The sequence below is a fragment of the Chlorocebus sabaeus genome, chromosome 25 (assembly GCF_047675955.1).
Source record: "Chlorocebus sabaeus isolate Y175 chromosome 25, mChlSab1.0.hap1, whole genome shotgun sequence".
NCBI classification, from domain to species: Eukaryota; Metazoa; Chordata; class Mammalia; order Primates; family Cercopithecidae; genus Chlorocebus; species Chlorocebus sabaeus.
In genome coordinates this window covers 59,291,828-59,316,774 of record NC_132928.1, presented here as the reverse complement: position 1 = coordinate 59,316,774, position 24,947 = coordinate 59,291,828, and the positions used below count along the sequence as shown (strand labels likewise).

The 24,947-nt window shown below is 39.4% G+C and overlaps 1 pseudogene; it reads right to left on the bottom strand.

Annotated features, from left to right (window-relative positions):
- Positions 1-352: 352 nt before the first annotated feature.
- LOC103231045 (HAUS augmin-like complex subunit 4 pseudogene) lies at positions 353-1,303 on the bottom strand (annotated as a pseudogene).
- Between the last annotated feature and the right edge of the window lie 23,644 nt (positions 1,304-24,947).

Genomic DNA, 24,947 nt, shown 5'->3' with positions numbered 1-24,947 from the left:
AATAAAAAGGTAGGCCATGGGCTGAAAGAAAATATTTTCAAAAGCTATATCTGATACTGAACTTGTGCAAAATACATAAAGAATGCTTAATTTCAATGATCAAGACATTTTCAAAATAAGCAAAACATTTTTTAAGATAGAATATCATAACTTTATTCAGGAGATAATCAAATACGATACAGGGTTGACACTGACAAACAGCCATGCATAAAAATTATATAAATCTGCTTGCTAGATTTTCCAGAAGAGGCCCAGTCATTACAAACAAGAAATAAAAAACAGGAGGGTGCCTAAATGCACTCTTTTAAGCAAATGCAAACGTTTCCACACTCCCTTGTAGCAAAGGCAGCCCCAGGTGAAGGTGGTCCTACTAGCAGGAAGATTAGGAGGCAGCAGCTGTGCAGAAGCCATGCTTCCTGGTCCTGCCAGAGCTCAACGGTAGGCCTTGTTGAACTCCTGGAGGGCCTACCGCTTCTCAGTTGCCTGCTTGAGTAGCGTGGACTCTTTTCACCAGCCTGTCAAACTCCTCCCCAAGTATTTCATAGGAGTTCAGGACCTGTCTTGACTTCTCCATGTGCTGCTTCTATAGGTGAATGGCTCCTTCCAAACGGTCCCTAATCAGACAATGAACTTCCACTTTCTCAGCAGTGTGTCGGACAAAATCTTTATCTCCTCCATCTTGACTTCCAGGTACTGGGCATTGATGTGGTCTAACTCTGAGTGGGTCTTCAGCCAGTGTTCCTGAGGAAGCCTCTGCAGCAAAGTGAGGCAGCAGAGAAGCACCTGGGAGTAGGTGGACTCTTCTTCTCCAGCAGCACCATCTGCTCCTTTTGCTGGCTGTTGGCGTCCTGGCACTGCTGCTCCCTACCCACTAGGACCTCTGCAAGTTTCCACACCTTTGCTGTCTTCATGGTTTCACTGTCAGCATCTGAATTGGGATCGTAGTACCAGAGCAGAGTGAAACATTTCTTCTTGAGCTGCTCCTCCACTTCTTGCTGTAGCAGAGCCTTCATCCAAACAAAATCCTCTGAGAGTGGCATGGATTCCAGAAGGTCTGCTTTCTCCAGCTCTAGCAGTGAAGGTATCTCCCTCTCCTGGCTAGGACCTAAGAGCCACGTCAGTTCCGTTATGAGTAGCCGCTGTTCAAGGGTCTCAAGAAACTTTTTGTCCTCAAAAGTTAAATTTGTGTCTTTTATCTTCACACAGGAGTCCACAAGCAACTCTTGAATAACTCCATGTAAAATCTCAGACCTCAACCATGTTGTCTTATGCAGTCAAACTTCCTTTCATGCCTTGTTGAAGTATTTCCATCCTTTTTCCAGGTGAGCAGAAATCCCTGAATGCCTTTTGATTTTCTTGGGATTCTAATACTGGGGCAGCTGAAGCTCTTAAGAGGGTGCCAAGAACCTCGGCTGGGGCGGGCTGGCCAGCAGCGTCTGTCTACACCCAGGACCCATCCCGCGCGGGGGCTCCAGAACGCGCTCCGGAACCTCTCATTCAGACCCACCGCAGGGGCTAGGGGAAGCGAGGCCCAGGAGGACTGCACTGGAAGGCCCTCTGGGAAGGGGAAGGGGTAGCAAAACATTTTAATAGACAACTCACCAAAGTAGGTATGCAGATAGCAAATAAGCACATTTTAAAATATTCAAGATCATTAGTCATTAGAAAAAATGCAAATACCCAACTAGAATGGTAAAATTTCTAAACGCTCACCATTACAAGTTTTGGCAAGTTATTTGGAGGAATGGGAGCTCATATATGTTGCTGGTGGGAATGTAAAATTGTATAGTCATTTCTGGATGTTTAAACATATAAATAGACTATAGAGTTAAACATATTCGTACTTACCGTACAGCCTAGAAAATCTACTGTTTGTTTTTACTCAAGAGAAATAAAAACATAAGTCAACTCAAAGACACATACTTAACTGTTTATAGAAGTTTTACTTATAGCTCCAAACTTGAAACAATTCAAATTTCTACCAATCAGGAATATTTTTAATTAGACATAATCTTAAAGAAAAAAGTTTAGACCTGACTAGAAAGCCTGAAATCACATGTTTTTCTCTGACTTTATAGTCATAGCTAAATGTTATAATGGCCCATTAAAAAGTTTTAAATTTGAAAAGTACCTGTCTAGGGCCAATTATTACCACTATCTCAAAGGGAGGATAATGAGGCTGGAACCATGAGATTTACTCCTTCTCCTCCTCCTTCTCAGTGATTACTGTACACAAGGCACAGTGTTAAAATCAATTTTAAGTTTATGGCCTCCAAACAGATGCAAACTCCATATCGTTTTTAGAGCCAGGCTTTCCTATGTTTCTCTCACATGTCTTCATAGGAAGAAATGTTTTCAAGCAGACATTCATTTCTGGGTCTCTGTAGGAAAATCCTGGCGTATTCAACAAGGTTTGAATAACCAAGTGCCCTGGTTAGAGCTGCTTTCCTTATTTGTGCACAACAGTTAAGCAGCATCTTCTGAATTATCTTGCAAAATCATGTATTAGGCTATTCTAGAATTGCTATAAAGAAATACCTGAGACTGGATAATTCATAAAGAAAATAGATTAATTGGTTCATCATTCTGCATGCTGTACAGGAAGCATGGTGCTATAATCTGCTTGGCTTCTAGTGAAGCCTCGGGGAGCTCACAATCATGACAGAAGGCAAAGGGAGAAAAGGCATGTCACACAGTGAAAGCAAGAACAAGCAAGAGAGAATGTGGTGTGTGTCAGGGGGTACCACACACTTTTAAACAACCATATCTCATGTGAACTCAGAGCAAAAGCTCGCTTATCACCAAGGGAATAACCCAAACCATTCATGAGGGATCCACCTCCATGATCCAAATACCTCCCACCAGGCTCCACGTCCAACACTGAAATTACAATTCAACATGAGATTTGGGTGGGAACAAATACCCAAACCATATTATTCCACCCTTGGCCCCACCCAAACCCCATGTTCTTCTCACATTGCAGAGTATAATTATGCCTTCCCAATAGTCCCCCAAAGCCTTTCCCCCCGCAAAGTCTTAACTCATTCCAGCATTAACTCAAAAGTCCCAAGTCCCAAGTTCAAAGTCTCATCTAGAGCTGAGCTGAGTTCCTTACCATCTATAGAGCCTGTAAAATAAAAGAAACAAGTTATTTACTCCCAAGATACAATGGGAGTATAGACATTGTAAACATGCCCTTCCAAAAGGGAGAAATTGGCCAGAAGAAAGGAGCTACAGGCCTCACACAAGTTCAAAATGCAGAAGGGCAGTAATTAAATCTTAAAGCTCCAAAATAATCTTCTTTGACTCCATATCCCACATTCAAGGCACACTGGTGCAAGGCGCGGGCTTCCAAAGCCCCTATTTCCAGAAGATATTTCCACCTCTGTGTCTTTGAAGGTTTCAGAACTCCAGGCTGCTCTTACAGGTTGTTGAGTGCCTGTGGCTTTTCCAGGTGCTGGGTGCAAGCTGCTGGTGGATCTACCATTCTAGGGTATGGAGGGCCATGGCCCCTTTCTCACAGCTGCACTAGGCAGGGTTCTAGTGGGGATTTTGTGTGGGTGCTCCAACCCCATATTTCCTCTTGGCACTGTCCAGTAGAAGTTCTTCTATGGGGGCTCTGCCCCTGAGGCAGCCTTCTACCTGGGCATCCAGACTTTTCCACACATTCTCTGAAATCTGATGGAGGGTGCCAAGCCTCATTCATTCACTCTTGCACACTGTGCACCCACAGACTTAACACCAGATGGAAGCTGCCGAGGCTTGCAGCTTGCAACCTCTAAAGCCATGGCCCAAGCTGTACCTGGGCCCCTTTGAGCCACAGCTGGAGCTGGAGTGGCCAGAATGTGGGGAGCAGAGTTCTGATGCTGCACAGGACAGCAGAGCCCTGGGTCTGGCCCATGAAACCATTTTTCCCTTCTAGGCCTCTGGGTTTGTGAGGTAAGGGCCTCCTGTGAAGGTCTCTGAAATGCCTTTGAGGCCTTTTCCCCATTGTCTTGGAAATTAGCACTTGGTTCTTTTTTAATTACACAACCATCTCTAGCAAGTGGTTGCTCCACTGCCTGCTTGAATTCCTTTTCTGAAAAAGCTTCCTTTCTCTGTCACATGGCTAGGCTGCAAATTTTTCAAATGTTTATGCTCTGCTTCCTGTTTAAATATAAATTCCAACTTTAAGTCTTTTTTTTTTTTTTTTGGCTCCCACATCTGAGCACAGGTTGTTAGAAACAGCCAGGCCATTTCTTGAATGCTTTGCTGCTTAGAAATTTTTACCCCCAGATATCCTAAATCATCACTCTGAAGTTCAAACTTCCACATTTTCAGGTATCTTTATAGCAATGCCCCACTCCTCAGTACCAATTTTCTGTACTAGGCCATTCTTGCATCACTATTAAAAAATACGTGAGACTTGGGTAATTGTTAAAGAAAAGAGGTCTAATTGGCTCATGGTTCTGCAGCTTTGCAGGAAGCCTGGTGCTGGCATCTGGTTGACTTGTGGTGAAGCTTCAGGGAGATCGCAATCATGGCATAAGATGAAGGAGGAGCAGGCACATCACATGGCAAAAGCAGGAATGAGAGAGAGAGGGAGTGTGTGGGGGAGGGGGCGGGGGGGTGCCACACCCTTTTAAACAACCAGATCTCATGTAAACTCAGAGCAAGAGCTTGGTTATCACCAAGGGGGTGGCCCAAGCCATTCATGAGAGATCTGCCGCATGCCCCATGATTCACCTTCCACCAGGTCCCACCTTCAACATTGGATATTACAATTCAACATGAAATTTAGGCAAGAACAAATATCCAGACCATATCAAACCAAGCAGCAGACAACATGAAAGCAAGTTGGGAAGCAGGGCTTTCTTTTGATGTGTTAACATAAAAACCCAGTATCTAAAGTGGAGAAATCTCTTATTTTCTGCCAAACACACCCCCACACACCATGCATGGGAATACACACACTTGCAGTGCCTTTAATACAAAATTCTCCCTTGAGGCAAAAACTTTTGTCATTAGCTGATCCAATGATGAAAAGCTATTTGGTATCGACCTAATAAAACCTCAAATGAAACCAGCATAACTGTCAGAGTTTCTATATTGAATGTAACTTGAGGAGTTTCTCTGATCCTAGCATAGTCAACCTGCTTACATACAGAAGGCAAGTAAAATTTAATGAATTGAAATGGCCAATGCATTTTTTGTTGAAGCACAGGATAAAAAAATGATTTACTGTTTCTGTTTCTATGACTACATCCTATATCTCATCATTGCAGGGTTAGAAAATGGTTAGCAAAAATCTAATTTGTGGATTTCTGTACTTCCTTGAGTCCAAAAAACTCTTGCTAGCTAGACTTTGGAGCACAAGAAAAATATAATGTGTGTTTTATACCAATTTTTCCAACTTTTTTACTGTGGTAAAATACACATAACATAAAATGTATGTGTATTTTAACCATTTCTAAGTGTCAGTTTAGTGACATTAAATACATTCATATTGTTGCAAAACCATCATCACTCTCCATCTCCAAAACTCTTATCATCTTGCAAAACTGAAACTTTATACTCATTAAACAATAACTTTCCATTTCCCCTTTCCCCAGCCCCTGGCAAGAGCCATCTACTCTGTCTCTATAATTTTGATGACTCTAAGTACTTTATCATATAATTGGAATCATACAGTGTTTGTCCTTTTGTGATTGGCTTATTTTACTTAGCATAATGTCTTCAAGTTTCATCTATGTTATAACATATGTCAGAATTTCCTTTCTAACGCTGAAAATATTTCACTGTATGTGTGTACTATTATTTTTTTTTATCTGTTCATCCATCCATAGAATTCTGGGTTGCTTCCACATTTTAGCAGCTGCAAATACTGCTGCTGTGAACATTAATGTACAAATACCTCTTTGAGACTCTGTTTTCAATTTGGGGGCGGCATACGTCCAAAAGTGAAATTGTTCGATCACATGGTGATTCTATTTTTTATTTTTTGAGGAACGGCCATGTTATTGTTTTTCACAACAGCTGTGCCATTTCACATTCCTACCAACAGTTCACAAGGGTTCCAATTTCTCCACAACCTTACCAATGCTTATTTTCTGTGTGTTTGGCTGAGTGTGTGTTTGTGTGTGTGTGTGTGTGTGTGTGTTTACAGTAGCTGTCCTAAAGGGTGTGATGGTATCTTATTACAGTTTTGATGTGCATTTTCCTAATAATTAGATGTTGAGCATTTTTTAAGTGCTTATTGGCCAATTGTATCTTATTTGGAGAAATGTATATTCTGATCCTTTGCCCATTTTTGAATTGAGTTGCTTATCTTCTTGTTCCTGTCTTTTAGGAGTTCTCTATATATTCTTGATATTAATCTCTTATCAGGTGTATACTTTGCAAATGTTTTTCTATTCTGGGTTGCCTTTTTACTCAATAGTGTCTTTTATATTTTTTGTGGGTACATAGTAAGTGAGTGTATATATTTATTGGGTACATAAGATTTTGATACAGTCATGTGATGTAAAATAAGCATGTCATGGAGAATGAAGTATCTGTCCCCTCAAGCATTTATCCTTTGAGTTACAAACATTCCAATGACACTCTTTATTTTAAAATATAAAATTATTATTGATTATAGTCACTCTGTTGTGCTGTCAAATAGTAGATCTTATTCATTCTATTTTTTGTAACCTATTAACCATCCCCAGCTTCCCCCAGGCCTCCACTACCCTTTCTACTCTCTCTGTTCATGAGTTCAATTGTTTTGATTTTTAGATCCCATAAATGAAAGAGAACTTATTTATCTTTCTGTGCCTGGCTTATTTCACTTAACGTAATGATCTCCAATTCCATCCTGGTTGTTGCAAATGACAGAATCTGATTCTTTTGTATGGCTAAATAGTACTCCATTGTGTATCTGTACCACATTTTATCCATTCATCTGTTGATGGACACTTAGGTTGCTTCCAAATCTTGGCTATTGTAAACAGAGCTGCAACAAACACAGGAGTTCTGATATCTCTGTGATATACTGATTTCCTTTCTTTGGGGTGTCTACCCAGCAGAGAATTTGCTGAATCGTATGGTAGCTCAATTTATTTTTTTGTATTTTTTGAGGAACCTTCATACTGTTCTCCATAATGGTTGCACTAATTTACATTCCCACCAATGGTGTACAAGGGTTCCCTTTTCTCCACATGCTCGCCAGCATTTGTTCTTGCCCGTATTTTGGATATAAGCCACTTTAACTGGGGTGAGATGATATCTCATTGTATTTTGATTTGCTTTTCTCTGATGATGAATGAGGCTGAGCACTGTTTCATATGCCTGTCTGACATTTGTATGTCTTCTTTTTAAAAATGTCTATTCAAATCTTTAGCCCATTAATTAGATTGTTAGATTTCTTCCTATAGAGTTGTTTCAGCTCCTTATATATTCAGCATATTAATCCCTTGTCAGATAGGTAGTTTGGAAATATTTTCTCCCATTTTGTGGGTTGTCTCTTCACTTTGTTGATTGTATCCTTTGCTGTGCAGAAGATTTTTAACTTGATGTGATCCCATTTGTTCATGTTTGACAAGGGTCCAATTTCATTTTTCTGCATATGGATATCCACTTTTCCCAGCACCATTTATTGAAGAGCTCATAGGTTAACTCAATTTGTTTGCAAATATCCTTTTCTATTCTGGGTTGCCTTTTTACTCTGTTGATAGTGTCATTTTTATTTTTATTTTTATGAGTACATAGTGTATATATTTATGGGGTACATGAAATGTTTTGATACAGGCATACAATGTGAAATAAGCACATCATGGAGAATGGGGTATCCATTCTCTCAAGCACTGTCTCTGCCCCAGTGTATGTTCTTGGCACCTTTGTGAAAAATGAGTTCACTCTAGGTATGTGGATTTGGTTCTGAGTTCTCTAGTCTGCTCCAATTATGTATGTATCTATTTTTATGCCAATACCATGCTGTTATGGTTACAACAGCTCTGTAGTATACTTTGAAGTCTGGTAATGTGATTCCTCCAGTTTTGTTCTTTTTGCTCAGGATAGCTTTGGGTATTCTGGGTCTTTTGTGGTTCCATATAAATTTTATAATAGGATTGTTTATTCATTTCTGTGAAGAATGTCACTGGTATCTTGATAGGGATTGCATGAAATCTGTAGATTGCTTTGGGTAGTACGGACATTTTAACAATATTGATTCTTCCAATCCAGGAACATGGAATACTTTTCCATTTTTTGGTGTCCTCTTCAATTTCTTTCATCAATGTTTTGTAGTTTTCATTATAGAGATCTTTCACTTCTTTGGTTATGTTAATTCCTAGGTATTCAATTTTATGTGTGGCTATTGTAAATGAGATTACCTTTTTTCATTTCTTTTTTACATTGTTCACTGTTGGCAAATAGATATGTTACCATTTTTGTATGTTGATTTTGTATTCTGCAACTTTACTGAATTTGTCAGTTCTAATTTTTTTTTGGTGGTGTCTTTAAGTTTTTCCCAATATAAGATCATATAATCTGCAAAGAAGGATAATTTGATTTCTTCCTTTCCAATTTGGATGCCCTTTTTATCTTTATCTTGTCTAATTGATCTAACTATGAATTCAATTATTATATTGAATAACACTGGTGAAAGTGGACATCCTTGTCTTGTTCAGGATAGAGGAAAGGCATTCCAATTTTCCCCATTCACTATAATACTAGCTGTAAGTATGTCATATATGGCTTTTATTGTATCGAGGTGTGTTTCTTGAGGGTTTTTATTATGAAGGGGTGTTGAATTTTCTCAAATGCTTTTTCAACATCAATTGAAGTGATCATATGGTTTTTGTACTTAATTCTGTTGATATGGTGTATCACATTGATTGATTTACGTATGTTGAATCATCCTTACATCCCAGGGATAAATCTCACTTGGTCATGATGAATAATCTTTCTCATGTATTGTTGAATTTACATGTGTTTTGCTAGTATTTCATTGAGGATTTTTGCATTAATATTCATTAGAGATATTGGCCTGTAGTTTTCTTTGTCTGGTTTTGTTATCAGGGCAATACTGGCTTCTAGCCACATAGAACAAGTTTGACAGTATTCCCTCATCCTCTATTTTTTAAAATAGTTTGAGTAGGATTAGTATTAGATTTTCTTTAAATATTTGGTAGAATTCAGCAGAAAGGCCATCAGGTCCCAGGCTTTCCTTTATTGGGATGCTTTTTATTATGGCTTTGATCTCATTACATGTTATTGGTCTGTTCAGATTTTTTATTTCTTCATGGTTCAAGCTTAGTAGGTTGCATCTATCTAGGAATTTGTCCATTTCTAGATTTTCCAATGTATTGCCATATAGTTGCTCATAGTAGTCACTAACAATCCTTTGAATTTCTGTGCTATCAGTTGTAATGTCTCCATTTGCATTTTTGATTTATGTGGATCTCCTTTTTTTCTTAGTCTGGCTAAAGGTTTGTCAATTTTGTTTAACTTTTCAAAAACCCAACTTTTGTTTCATTGATTTGTTCTATCCTTTTATTTCAATTTCATTTATTTCTGTGCTGATCTTTATTATTTCTGCTCTTCTGTTAATTTTGTGTCTGGTTTGCTCTTGCTTTTCTAGTTTTTGCAATGCATCATTAGGTTGTTTATTTAAAGGTTTTCCTTTTTATGATGTAGGTACTTATAGCTATAAACTTCCCTTTTAGTACTGTTTTTGCTGTATCCCATAGGTTTTGGCATGTTATGTCTCCATTTTCATTTGCTTCAGAACATTTTTCAACTTTCTTCTTAATTCCTTCATTGAACCACTGATCATTCAGGAGCGTATTGTTAAATTACCATGTATTGGTAAAGTTTCCAAAATTCCTCCTGTTATTCATTTCTAGTTTGATTCCATTGTGTTCAGTGAATATGCTTGATATTATTTCAGTTTTTTTGAATGTCTTAAGACTTGCTTTGTGACCTAACGTATGGTCTGTCCTTGAGAATGATCCATGTGCTGAGAAAAAGAATGTATATTCTGCAGTTCTTGGATTAGATATTCTGTAAATAGCTATTAGATCCATTATGTTTATATTACAGATTAAGTCTGATGTTTCTTTGTTGATTTCCTGTTTGAAATATCTGTCCATTGCTGAAAGTGAGGTTATAAAATCTCCAACTGTTTTAATATAGGGGCCTATCTCTCTCTTTATTTCTAATATTTCCTTTGTATATCTAGGTGCTCCAGTGTTAGGTGCATATATATTTAAAATTGTTATATCCTCTTGCTGAATTGAACTCTTTATCATTATATATTATTATAAATCTTCTTTGTCTGTTCTTATAGTTTTTGTCTTAAAATCTATTTTTTACAAGTATGGTGACTCTTTCTCTGTTTTGGGTTCCACAGGCATGGAATATCATTTTCCATCCCTTTATTTTCAGTCTATGGGAAATGTGCTTCTTGTAGTCAACAGATAATGGGTCTTATTTTTTTCATCCATTCCTAGTTTATATCTTTTGATTGGAGAGTTTAGTCAAGTTATGTTTAATATTATTATTAATAAATAATGACATTTCAGACTGACTATTTTGTTATTTGTTTTCTGGTTCTTTTGTGGTCTTCTCTCCCTTCTTTCTTTCATTTATATTTTCCTCTAGTGAAGATGATTTTCTCTGATAATATAATTTAGTTTCTTGCTTTTTATTTTTTTGTGTATCCATTGTATATTTTTTTGTTTGGGGTTACCATGAGGCTTGCAAATACTAGCCTATAACCCATTATTTTAACCTGGTAATAATTTAACACTATTTTCATAAATAAGCAAAAAGGAAATGAATAAAACTCGATGCCTTACCTTTGTCCCCCTGCTTTTTAATTTTTTCTTGTTTCTATTTATATCTTATTGTACTGACTATGTCTTGGAAAGTTGTAGTTATTATTTTTGATTGGTTCGTCACTTAATCTTTCCACATAGGATAAGAGTAGTTTATAAATCACAGCTACAGTGTTATAATATTCTGTGTTTTTCTGTCTACTTATTATTACCAGTGAGTTTTGTACCTTCAGGTGATTATTTATTGCTCATGAACATTCTTTACTTTCTGACTGAAGTACTCGCTTTAGCATTTCTTGTAGGACAGGTCTGGTATTGATGAAATCCCTCAGCTTTTGTTTGTCTGGGAAAAATCTTTATTTGTCCTTCATGTTTGAAGGGTATTTTTGCTGGCCATCCTATCTTAGAGTAAAAGTTTTTTTCTTCCCTCAGCATTTTAAATATGTCATGCCACTTTCTCCTGGCCTGTAAGATTTCTACTGAAAAGTCTGCTGCCAGATATATTGGAGCTCCATTGTATGTTATTTTTTTTTCCTCTTGCTGCTTTTAGGATTCTTTTATTTAATCCTTAACCTTTGGGAGTTTGATTATTAAATGCCTTCAGGGGAGTCTTCTTTGGATTAAATCTGTTTGGCATTTTATAACCTTGTTGTACTTGGATATTATTACCCCATTGAACTAATGTTCTACCCCTATCTCTTTTTCTACCTCCTCTTTAAAGTTAATAACTCTTAGATTTACCCTTTTGAGGATATTTTCTACATCCTGTAATTGTGCTTCATTATTTTTTTTTCTTTTGTCTCTTCTGACTGTATATTTTCAAATAGCCTGTCTTCAAGCTCAACTATTCTTTCTTCTGCTTGATCAATTCTGCTATTAAAAGACTCTGATGCGTTCTTCAGTATGCCGATTGGATTTTTCAGCTCCAGAATTTCTGCTTGATTCTTTTTAATTATTTCATTATCTTTGGTAAGTTTATTTGATAGCATTCTGAATTCCTTCTCCGTGTGATCTTGAAATTTTTTGTTTTCTCAAACAGCTATTTTGAATTCTCTGTCTTAGAGATCACATAGCTCTGTTTCTACAGGTTTAGTCCCTCATACCTTATTTAGTTCATTTGGTGGGGTCACGTTTTCCCGGATGGTGTTAATGCTAGTCGATGTTCTTTGGTGTCTGGACATTGAAGAGTTAGGTATTTATGGTAGTCTTCACTGTCTGGGCTTATTTGTAGCTGTCCTTCTTGGGAAGTTTTTCCAGATATTTGAAGGTACTTGTGATCTAAGAGGTATCTGCTTTAAAGTGCCCCCCAAGCCCAATAATACTGTGGGTCTTGCAGATGTTTAGAGGCACTGCCTTGATGGTCTTGGACAAAATCCAGGATAATTTTCTGGGTTACCAGACACCCTTGTTCTCTTACTCTACTTTCTCCCAAACATATACAGTTTCTCTCTCCCTGTTCTGAGCCACCTAAAGCTTGGGGTAGAGTGACACAAGTACCCCTTTGGCCACCACTGTTATGACTGCACTGGGTCAGACCTGAAGCCAGCACAGCACTGGGTCTCACCCAAGGCCCGCTGTAACCACTCCCTGGCTGCTGCCTATGTTTGCTTAAGGCCCTGGGGCTCTACAATTAGAAGGTGGCAAAGCCAGCCAGGCCTGTGTTTGTCTCTTCAGGGTGGTGAGGTCCCTAGGCCTCAGGTGGGTCCAGAGGTGCCGTCTTGGAGTCAGGCACTACAGTCAAAAACCTTAGAAGTCTCCCTGTTGTTCTGTTGTATTGTGGCTGAGCTGGCACTCAAACCACAAGATGCAGTTCTTCCCACTCTTCTCTTCCCTTTCCAAAAGCAGGGGAGCCTCATCCCATGGCCACTGACACCCCAGGCCGTGAGGAGTACTGCCAGACTACTTCCAATGTTCTCTTAAGGCCTAAGGGGTCTTAAGTCAGCTTGCCATGAATGCTGCCTGGGCTGGGATTCACCCTTCAGGGTGATTGGCTCCCCTCTGGTCCAGAGGAGGTCCAGGCATACCATCAAAGTGTCAAGTTCCAGAATCGGGACCCCAAGAACCTATTTGGTGCTCTACCACCCTGTGGCTATGCTGGTATTTAAGGTGCAAGACAAAGTCCCCATTACTTTTTCCTCTGCTTTTCTCAAGCAGAAGGAGTTTTGTCCCATAACCACCAGAGCTGGTAAGATGCTGAGTCTCACTTGAAGCCAGCAAGTCTCAGAAGCTCACCCAAGGCCCTTGATGTGGTACCTGGGTATTGCCGCTGGTTATTCAGGGCCCAGGGGCTTTTGAATGAGCAGGTGATGAATCCTGGCAGGATTAGGTTCTTTTCTTCAAGGCAGTGGGTTCGCTCTGACCCCAGGTGTACCTAGAAATGTCATCTGAGAGCTAAGGCCCGTAACAGGGTCCTCATGACTCTGACTGATGCTCCATCCTGCTGTGGCAGAGCTTGTATCCTAGGTGCAAGACAAAGTGCTCCCAACTCTTAAAGAAGGGGTGTCTTTTGCAGCCAGGAGTTGTGCAGCCTGGAGTTAGGGAAGGGGTGATGCCAACACTCCCTTGGCTGGCTTAGCTGATGTCTCAGCATGTCACATGACCCCCCAGTCCACTGTCTCTGGGCCTAGCTCAGCACTAGGACTCACCTAAGAGTTGCAGTTCTTATGTTCTAGACTGTCTTCCAAGTTTATTTAAAGGCCAGGTGCACTGTAGCCCTCAGTGGTGAGGTTTACAGGCACTCAAGTTTGGACTGCTGGGATTGGCAATTACCCTCTGGCTCAGGCTGGTTTAAATGCTCCCTCCATGTTCGGCATCAGCTGAGTTTGGTCTGGTTTTCCTTTCTGCACTAACAGAACAGCACTGACCTCAATACCTCAAAATTGCTGTGTTCCCCCTCCCACAGCACCCAGAGATGCTCTCGGCACCACACTGCCACTGCCAGGGAGTGGGGGAGTGGTGGCGTCAGCGATTCAAGGTGTTTTTTCTGTCTCTTCCATGCCTCTTTCAGCAATGTGAACTTCAAACCAGGTGCTATGAATGCTCACCTGAATTTTGTTTCTTATGAAGGTGTTTTCTCTGCATATAGTTGTTAACTGGGTGTCCTTATGGGGGGAATGATTGGGAGAGCCTTCTATTCCACCATCTCACTCTGCCTCCTGCCCCCTGTTCATAGTGTCTTTTCATGCATAAAATGTTTAAATTTTCAGGAAATCCAATTTATCTATCATTTCTTTTATTCATTCATTCATTTATTCATCTTTTAACTTTTATTTTAGGTTCAGGTATACATGTGCAGGTTTCTTACATAGGGAAACTGCATATCACAGGGTATTTGGTGTACAGATTATTTTGTCACCCAGGTAGTAAGTATAGTACCCAGTAGGTACTTTTTGATCCCCCTCCTACACCCCTCAACCCTCAAGTAGGCCCTAGTGTCTGTTGTTTTCCTCTTTGTGTCTATGTGTTCTGTTGTTTAGCTTCCACTTGTAAGTGGGAATATGTGGTATTCTGTTTTCTGTCCCTGCACTGGACTTGAGATAATGGCCTTCAACTCCATCCACATTTCTGCAAAGGGCATAATCTCATCCTTTTTTTTTTTTTTCTGGCTGTGTAGTATTCCTTAGTGTATATGTAACATATTTTCTTTATCCTGTCTACCGTTGATGGGCATTTATGTTGGTTTCATGTCTGCTATTGTGAATAGTGCATGTGCCTTTATGGTAGAATGATTTATATTCCTTTGGATATATACCCCAACAATGAGATTGCTGGGTCAAATGGTAATTCTGTTTCAAGTTTTTTGAGGAATTGCCACTCTGCTTTCCACAATGATTGAAAAAATTTACATTCCTACCAGCAGCGGGTAAGCATTCCCTTTTCTTCACAACTTCACCAGCATCTGTTGTTCAAGTGGTGAGGAAAAGAGAATGATTATACACTGCTGTTGTTTTTGATTTTATAATAAGCCATTCTGATTAGTGTGAGATGGTATCTTATTGTGGATTTGATTTGCATTTCTCTAATGATTACTGATATTACTGAGATTTTTTTATATGCTTTTTGGTCGTATGTATGTCCTCTTTTGAAACGTATCTGATCATGTCCTTTATCCACTCTTTAATGGGGTTGTTTGATTTTTTTCTTGTTGATTTCTTTAAATTATTTATAGATTCTGGATATTAGATCTTTGTTGGATGCATAGTTTGCAAATATTTTCTTCCATTCTGTAGGTTGTCCGTTTACTCTGTTCATAGTTTGTTTTGCTGTACAAAAGATCTTTAGTTTAGTTAGGTCCTATTTGTCAGTTTTTGTTTTTGTTGCAATTGCTTTTGGCATCTTTGTCATGAAATCTTTGTGCCAGGACCTATCTCCAGAATGGTAATTCTGAGGTTACCTTCCAGAGTTTTCTTAGTTTTAGGTTTTACATTTAAGTCAGCCATTTTAGCCCAGTTAAGAACTCTTGCTGGGCTGGGCATGGTGGCTCACACCTATTATCCCAGCACTTTGGGAGGCTGAGGTAGGAGGATCACTTGAGCCCAAGAGTTCAAGACCAGCCTGGGCAACATGGCCAAACCCCTTCTCCACAAAAAATACAAAGATTAGCTGGGTGTGGTGGTGTATGCCTGTAGTCCCAGCTGCTCAAGAGACTGAGGTGGGAGAATTACCTGAGCCAGGAGGTTGAGGCTGCAGTGAGGCGAGATTGCACCACTGCATTCCAGCCTAGATGCAGAGTGAGACCCAGTCTCAAAAAAAGAAAGGAAAAAAAAAAAAAAGAAAAAGAGAAAGAAAAGAAAAGAAAGCCTCGCTGGGGAAATATTGCAGTAGTTGGGAGAAAGGAAGACACCCTGGCTTTGTGAGTTGCCAGAGTTCTTAACATTGGTTCTTTCTCATCTGTGAGGGCCAATGTTCCTTTAACTACAGTGTATTATAATTTGAATACAGTCAGTAGAATTTTTTCTGGATGTTTTCAGAAGGCTGGGGCTTTGTGCAGGGTCTTTATTTGTAGCTGAATTCTTGTCCTTGATTTCATGGGAGGTTATATGAGCAAAATATTTTTGGCATTGAAATTTGGGATCCAGTAGGTAGGCTCTTGCTCAGACATGCAGCTCCTCTCTATTTCCTAATGATTGTAGCTGTGCTCCCTCTCAGTGCTCTAAAAGTGTGCACTCCTCTCCCACTGAAATAATGGCTGTAGATCTTGGTTTGGCACTCCTGGGCTGCACACCACAGCTCTGTGGTGAGCTCAGGCTTTATGTTCCCTCCTCAGCCTGAAGGCAGCAGGGGAAAGGAACTTGGCAGTGGGTGTTGCAGAGGACCTTTCACTTGTCTCTTGGGGCCCCACCCCAAAGAGATGCAGAGCTGCTATCAATCTGTGCGATTGGCCCAGGGTAGGAAGCTGCACTGTGGGCCCAAGCAGGGTCTTGGAGTTCTGCCTAGTGATGAGCAGGGGAAGTAAGGAGGTCACCGTGTGGGATGGGAAGATAGACTGGTCTTTTCTTAGGGCAACTGCAGCTTGCTGGAGGTGTGGTTAAAGAACTTAGGGTCTTTGCTCCTTCCTTAATCCAAGGGCAGCAAGGGCAGTATCACTGCAGTTGTTACCTCTGGGAGCTTCATCTCAGAGAAACACAGAACCACTGTTAAGGGAATCTTCAGCTAGGGGGTAAGGTGGCTGCACTGCTGGGCCAAGCTAGGGCTCCACTTGATGATGAGCAGAGGATCAAGGGCTTACAAACTGGAGAGACTGGGCTCCTTTCCATATGGTTACATGGCATGCTGGAGGCACAAGTGAAGCTCTCAGACTCTGCTTCTTCTCCAGACCAAGGGCAGCAGGGGAGGAACTGGTGCCATGGCAATGGCAGAGGGGCTGTCAGTTGCCTTTGGGAGCTCCCCCCGCAGGAAAGCACAGAGCCACTACCAATGGGTATTCTCACCAGGCAGGGCTCCCAGATAGGGATTGCAGAATAGCCTCCCCACACAATTGGTTTTGGGGTCATATCCAATAAATCATTGCCAAATGATTGTAGCTGTGCTCCCTCTCAGTGCTCTAAAAGTGTGCGCTCCTCTCCCACTGAAATAATGGCTGTAGATCTTGGTTTGGCACTCCTGGGCTGCACACCACAGCTCTGTGGTGAGCTCAGGCTTTATGCTCCCTCCTCAGCCTGAAGGCAGTGGGTGTCTGCCAATGGGATTTGGCAATCCCATTGCCAAATCCAGTGTCATAAAGATTTTTCTATGTTTTCTTCTAAGAGTTTTATAGTTTTAGGTCTTACATTTAGGTCTTTGATCTACTTTTAGTTAATTTTTATATAATGTTAGATAATAATCCAGTTTTTTTTTTTTTTTTGCATGTTGATATCCTGTTTTCCTAGCAACATGAAAAAAACTGTCCTTTTTCCGTTGAATGGCCTTGGTACCTTTGTAAAAAAAAAAAAATCACTTGCCCACATATGTAAGGGCTTATTTTTGGGTTCTCTCTTTTATTCCATTGGTCTGTATTCTGTCTTTGTGCTGGTACCACATTGTTTTGATTACTGTAGCTTTGAAGTAAGTTTTGAAATCGGGAAATGTGAGCTTTGCTTTTCTTTTTCAAGACTGTTTCAGCTATCTTTAGTCCCTTGAGATGCCATATAAATTTTAGGATTGGTATTTCTAATTCTATAAAAGACATCATTGAGGTTTTGATAGGGATCACTAAATCTAGGTACTTTGGAAAGTATTGACATCTTAACAATACTAAGTCTTCCAATACATGAATATGTAATCTTTTCATTTATTTATGTCTTTAATTTCTGTCAGCAATGTTTTATAGTTTTCATAGTGCAAGTCTTTTACCTCTTTAAATTAATTTTAAGTATATATATATTTTTCTTTTTGATGTTGTTGGAATTGAAATTTTTTTTCATTTCCTCTTTGGACTGTTCATTGTTAATGTACAGTCACAATGCAACTGATTATGTGTTTTGTATTCTGCTGCTACTTTGCTGAATTCATTTATCAGTTCTAATAATTTGTTTTTGTGGAATATTTAGAATTTTCTAAATATAGGATCACATTATCTGTGAGCAGAGATAATTTTACTTCTTCCTTTACAATCTAGTTGTATTTTTAAAAAAATTTTTGCCCAGTTTCTCTGGCTAGAACTTCTAGTACTATGTTGAATAGAATGGCAAAAGTAGACTTCTTTGATTTTTTCCTGATCTTAGAAGAGCTTTCAGTCTTTCACCATTGAGAATAATGTTTACTGTGGGGTTTTTCTATGGCTTTAACTATGTTGAGGTAGTTTCCTTCTATTTCTAGGTTGTTGAGTGTTTTTATCATGTATGTCAAATTTTGAAAATTATTTTTTCTGGGTTCCAAGATGACTGAATAGGAACAGCTCCAGTCTACAGCTCCCAGTGTGAGCAATGCAGAAGACGGCGATTTTTGCATTTCCAACTGAGCAAAGAGCACACCAGGAGATTATATTCTGCGCCTGGCTCAGAGGGTCCCATGCCCACGTAGCCCCGCTCATTGCTAGCACAGCAGTCTGAGATCAAACTGCAAGGCAGCAGCGAGGCTGGGGGAGGGGTGCCCACCATTGCTGAGGCTTGAGTAGATAAACAAAGTGGCCCAGAAGCTTGAACTGTGTGGAACCCACCACAGCTCAAGGAGGCCTGCCTGCCTCTGTAGACTCTACCTCTGGGGGCAGGGCATAGCTGAACAAAAGGCAGCAGAAACTTCTGCAGACTTAAGTGTCCCTGTCTGACAGCTTTAAGGAGGGTAGTGGTTCTCCAAGCATGGAGTTTGAGATCTGAGAATGGACAGACTGCCTCCTCAAGTGAGTCCCTAAAACCTAGTAGCCTAACTGGGAAGCACCTTCCAGTAGGGGCTGACTCACACCTCATATGGTCAGGTGCGCCTCTGAGACAAAGCTTCCAGAGGAAGGATCAGGCAGCAGCATTTGCCGTTCTGCAATATTTGTGGTTCTGCAGCCTCCGCTGGTGATACCTAGGCAAACAGGGTCTGGAGTGGACCTCCAGCAAACTCCAGCATACCTGCAGCTGAGGGTCCTGACTGTTAGAAAGAAAACTAACACACAGAAAGGACATCCACACCAAAACCCCATCTGTACATCACCATCATCAAAGACCATAGGCAGATAAAACCACAAACATCAGGAGAAACCAGAGCAGAAAAGCTGAAAATCCTAAAAATCAGAGTGCCTCTTCTCCTCCAAAGGAACATAGCTCCTCGCCAGCAATGGAACAAAGCTGGATGGAGAATGACTTTGACAAGTTTAGAGAAGATGGCTTCAGAAGATCAGTAATAACAAAATTCTCCAAACTAGAGGAGGAAGTTCGAACACATCGCAAAGAACCTAAAACCTTGAAAAAAGATTGGATGAATAGCTATATAGAATAAATGCATAGAGAAGACCTTAAATGACCTGATGGAGCTGAAAACCATGGCACGAGAACTATGTGACACATGCCGAAGCTTCAGTAGCCGATTCGATCAACTGGAAGAAAGGGTATCAATGATTGAAGATCAAATGAATGAAATGAAGCGAGAAGAGAAGTTTAGAGAAAAAAGAGTAAAAAGAAATGAACAAAGCCTCCAAGAAATATGGGACTCCAAGAAATATGAAAATACCAAATCTATGTCTGATTAGTGTACCTGAAAGTGATGGGGAGAATGGAACCAAGTTGGAAAACACTGTAGGATATTATCCAGGAGAACTTCCCCAACCTAGCAAGGCAGGCCAACATTCAAATTCAGGAAACACAGAGAACACCACAAAGCTACTCCTCGAGAAGAGCAACTCCAAGACACATAATTGTCAGATTCACCAAAGTTGAAATGAAGGAAAAAATGTTAAGGGCAGCCAGAGAGAAAGGTCGGGTTACCCACAAGGGGAAGTCCATCAGACTAACAGCGGATCTCTCGGCAGAAGCTCTACAAGCCAGAAGGGAGTGGGGGCCAATATTCAACATTATTAAAGAAAAGAATTTTCAACCCAGAATTTCATATCCAGCCACACTAAGCTTCATAAGTGAAGGAGACATAAAATCCTTTACAGACAAGCAAATGCTGAGAGATTTTTGTCACCACCAGGCCTGCCATACAAGAGCTCCTGAAGGAAGCACTAAACATGGAAAGGAACAACTGGTACCAGCCACTGCAAAAACATGCCAAAATGTAAAGACTATCGATGCTAGGAAGAAACTGCATCAACTAACGAACAAAATAACCAGTTAACATCATAATGACAGGATCAAATTCACACATAACAAAATTAACCTTAAATGTAAATGGACTAAATGCTCCAATTAAGAGACACAGACTGGCAAATTGGATAAAAAGTCAAGACCCCTCAGTGTGCTGTATTCAGGAGACCCATCTCACATGCAGAGACACACATAGGCTCAAAATAAAGGGATGGAGGAAGATCTACCAAGCAAATGGAAAACAAAAATGGCAGGGGTTGCAATCCTAATCTCTGATAAAACAGACTTTAAACCAACGAAGATCAAAAGAGACAAAGAAGGCCATTACATAATAGCAAAGGGATCAATTCAACAGGAAGAGCTAACTATCCTAGATATATATGCACCCAATACAGGAGCACCCAGATTCATAAAGCAAGTCCTTAGAGACCTACAAAGAGACTTACGACTCCCACACAATAATAATGGGAGACTTTAACACCCAACTGTCAACTTTAGACAGATCCACGAGACAGAAAGTTAACAAGGATATCCAGGAATTGAACTCAGCTCTGCACCAAGCAAACCTAATAGACATCTATAGAACTCTCCACCCCAAATCAACAGAATATACTTTCTTCTCAGCACCACATCATACTTATTCCAAAATTGACCACATAGTTGGAAGTAAAGCACTTCTCAGCAAATAAAAAAGAACAGAAATTATAACAAACTGTCTCTCAGACCACAGTGCAATCAAACTAGAACTCAGGATTAAGAAACTCAATCAAAACCGCTCAACTACATGGAAACTGAACAACCTGTTCCTGAATGACTACTGGGTACATAATGAAATGAAGGCAGAAATAAAGATGTTCTTTAAAATGAATGAGAACAAAGATACAACATACCAGAATCTCTGGGACACATTTAAAGCAGCATGTAGAGGGAAATTTATAGCACTAAATGCCCACAAGAGAAAGCAGGAAAGATCTAAAATTGACACCCTAACATCATAATTAGAAGAACTAGAGAAGCAAGAGCAAACACATTCAAAAACTCGCAGAAGGCAAGAAATAACTAAGATCAGAGCAGAACTGAAGGAGATAGAGACACAAAAAACCCTCCAAAAAATCAATGAATCCAGGAGCTGATTTTTTGAAAAGATCAAGAAAATTGATAGACCACTACCAAGACACATAAAGAAGAAAAGAGAGAAGAATCAAATAGACACAATAAAAAAATGATAAAGGGGCTATCACCACCGATCCCATAGAGATACAAACTACCATCAGAGAATACTATAAACACCTCTATGCGAATAAACTAGAAAATCTAGAAGAAATGGATAAATTCCTGGACACATACACCTTCCCAAGACTAAACCAGGAAGAAGTTGAATCCCTGAATAGACCAATAACAGGCTCTGAAATTGAGGCAATAATTAAGAGCCTACCAACCAAAAACAGTCCAGGACCAGACTGATTCACAGCTAAATTCTACCAGAGGTACAAAGAGGAGCTAGTACCATTCCTTCTGAAACTATTCCAATCAATAGAAAAAGAGGGACTCCTCCCTAACTCATTTTATGAGGCCAGTATCATCTTGATACCAAAACCTGGCAGAGACACAACAAAAAAAGAGAATTTTAGACCAATATTCCTGATGAGCATCGATGCAAAAATCCTCAATAAAATACTGGCAAACCAAATCCAGCAGCACATCAAAAAGCTTATCCACCATGATCAAGTGGGCTTCTTCCCTGAGATGCAAGGCTTGTTGAACATATGCAGATCAATAAACGTAATCTAGCATATAAACAGAACCAAAGACAAAAAGCACATGATTATCTCAATAGATGCAGAAAAGGCCTTTGACAAAATTCAACAGCCCTTCATGCTAAAAACTCTCAATAAACTAGGTATTGATGGGACCTATCTCAAAATAATAAGAGCTATTTATGACAAACCCACAGCCAATATCATACTGAATGGGCAAAAACTGGAAGCATTCCCTTTGAAAACTGGCACAAGACAGGGATGCCCTCTCTTACCACTCCTATTCAACATAGTGTTGGAAGTTCTGGCCATGGAAGTCAGGTAGGAGAAAGAAATAAAGGGTATTCAAATAGGATAAAAAGAAGTCAAATTGTCCCTGTTTGCAGATGACTTGATTGTATATTTAGAAAACCCCAAATCTCCTTAAGTTGATAAGCAACTTCAGCAAAGTCTCAGGATGCAAAGTCTCAGGATACAAAATCAATGTGCAAAAGTCACTAGCATTCTTATACACCAATAACAGACACACAGAGAGCCAAATCAAGAGTGAATTCACATTCACAATTGCTTCAAAGAAAATAAAATACCTAGGAATCCAACTTACAAGGGATGTGAAGGACCCCTTCAAGGAGAATTATAAACCACTGCTCAATGAAATAAAAGAGGACACAAACAATTGGAAGAACATTCCATGCTCATGGATAAGAAGAATCAGTATTGCAAAAATGGCCATACTGCCCAAGGTAATTTATAGATTCAATGCCATCCCCATCAAGACACCAATGACTTTCTTCGCAGAATTGGAAAAATCCACTTTAAAGTTCATATGGAACCAAAAAAGAACCTGCATTTCCAAAACAATCCTAAGCCACAAAAACAAAGCTGGAGGCATCACGCTACCTGACTTTAAACTATACTACAAGGCTACAGTATCCAAAACAGCATGGTACTGGTCCCAAAACAGAGATATAGACCAATGGAACAGAACAGAGCCCTCAGAAATGATACCATACATCTACAATCATCTGATCTTTGACAAACCTGACAAAAACAAGAAATGGGGAAAGGATTCCCTATTTAATAAATGGTGCTGGGAAAACTGACTACCCGTAAGTAGAAAGCTGAAACTGGATCCCTTCCTTACACATTATACAAAAATTAATTAAAGATGGATTAAAAACTTAAATGTCAGACCTAAAACCATAAAAACCCTGGAAGAAAACCTAGGCAATACCATTCAGGACATAGGCATGGGCAAGAACTTCATATCTAAAACACCAAAAGCAATGGCAACAAAAGCCAAAGTTGAGAAATCGGATCTAATTAAACTAAAGAGCTTCTGCACAGCAGAATAAACTACCATCAGAGTGAACTGGCAACCTACAGAATGGGAGAAAATGTTTGCAGTCTACCCATCTGACAAAGGGCTAATATCCAGAATCAACAAAGAATTTAAACATTTACAAGAAAAATTTACAAGAAAAAAATCAAACAACCCCATCAAAAAGTGGGCAAAGGATAAGAACAGACACTTCTCAAAAGAAGACATTTATACAACCAACAGACACATGAAAAAATGCTCATCATCACTCGCCATCAGAGAAATACAAATCAAAACCACATTGAGATACCATCTCACACCAGTTAGAATGGCAGTCATTAAAAAGTCAGGAAACAACAGGTGCTGGAGGGGATGTGCAGAAATAGGAACACTTTTTACACTGTTGGTGGGACTGTAAACTAGTTTTCAACCATTGTGGAAGACAGTGTGGCGATTCCTCAAGGATCTAGAACTAGAAATACGATTTGACCCAGCCATACCATTACTGGGTATATACCCAAAAGATTATAAATCATGCTGCTATAAAGACACATGCACACGTATATTTATTGTGGCACTATTCACAATAGCAAAGATTTGGAACCAATCCAAATGTCCATCAGTGATAGACTGGATTAAGAAAATGTGACACATATGCACCATGGAATACTATGCAGCCATAAAAATGGATGAGTTCATGTCCTTCGTAGGGACATGGATGAAGCTGGAATCCATCATTCTGAGCAAACTATCACAAGGACAGAAAACCGAACACCACATGTTCTCGCTCATAGGTGGGAACTGAACAATAACTTGGACACAGGGTGGGGAACAGCACACACTGGGGCCTGTCATGGGGTGGGGGGATGGGGGAGAGATAGCATGAAGAGATATACCTAATGTAAATGACAAGTTAGTGGGTGCACATGTATACATATTGAACAAACCTACACATTGTGCATGTGTACCCTAGAACTTAAAGTATAATTTAAAAAAAGAAAATATTTGTTCTGCATATATGGAGATGACTATGTGTGTGTTAACCCCTTTATTCTATTCATGTAGTGCATTACATTGATCAATTTTTATACATGATATCACCTTCCATTTCAGGACTAAATCCCACTTGCTTATGGAGTATAACACTTTAATATGCTGCTGAATTTGGTTTGCTAGTATTTCATTGAGGATTTTTGTATCAATGTTCATGAAAGATATTGATCTGTAGTTTTCTTTTCTTGTGATGTCATTGTCCAGTTTCAGTATGAGGTTGATTCTGGCCTTTTAAGATGAGTTGGAAAGTGTTCCTTCCTCTTCCAGTTCTTAAAAAGTTTTAGAAATATTGGTGGTGTTTAAAATGCATAGTAAAATTCACCAGGGAAACTATCAAATCCAGGGCTTTTCCTTGTCAGGAGATTTTTGATTGCTGATTTAATTTCCTTACCAATTATACGTGCGTTCATATTTTTTATTTCTTCATTATTTCATCTTGGTACATCTTGTTTATAGGAAATCCTCAATTTCATCTAGGTTATCCAGTGTTTTAGTTTATAATTGTTCATAGTACTTTCTTATAATCCAGTTAATTCCTATAGAGTTGGTAATCACCATACTTTCATTTCTGCTTTTAGTAATTTGAATCTTCTCTCTTTTTTTCCTTAGTTCATCTAGCTAAAGATTTGTCAACTTTGTTGATCTTTACAAAGAACAAGCTTTTGGTTTTGTTGATTTTCTCTATTTTTTGTACTATATTTTATTTATCTGGCTGTAATCTTTAATATTTCCTTTCTTCTGCTAGATTTAGGTCTAGTTTGTTCTTTTTTTTCTGGTTCCTTAAGTTGTATAGTTAATTGTTGATTTGAGA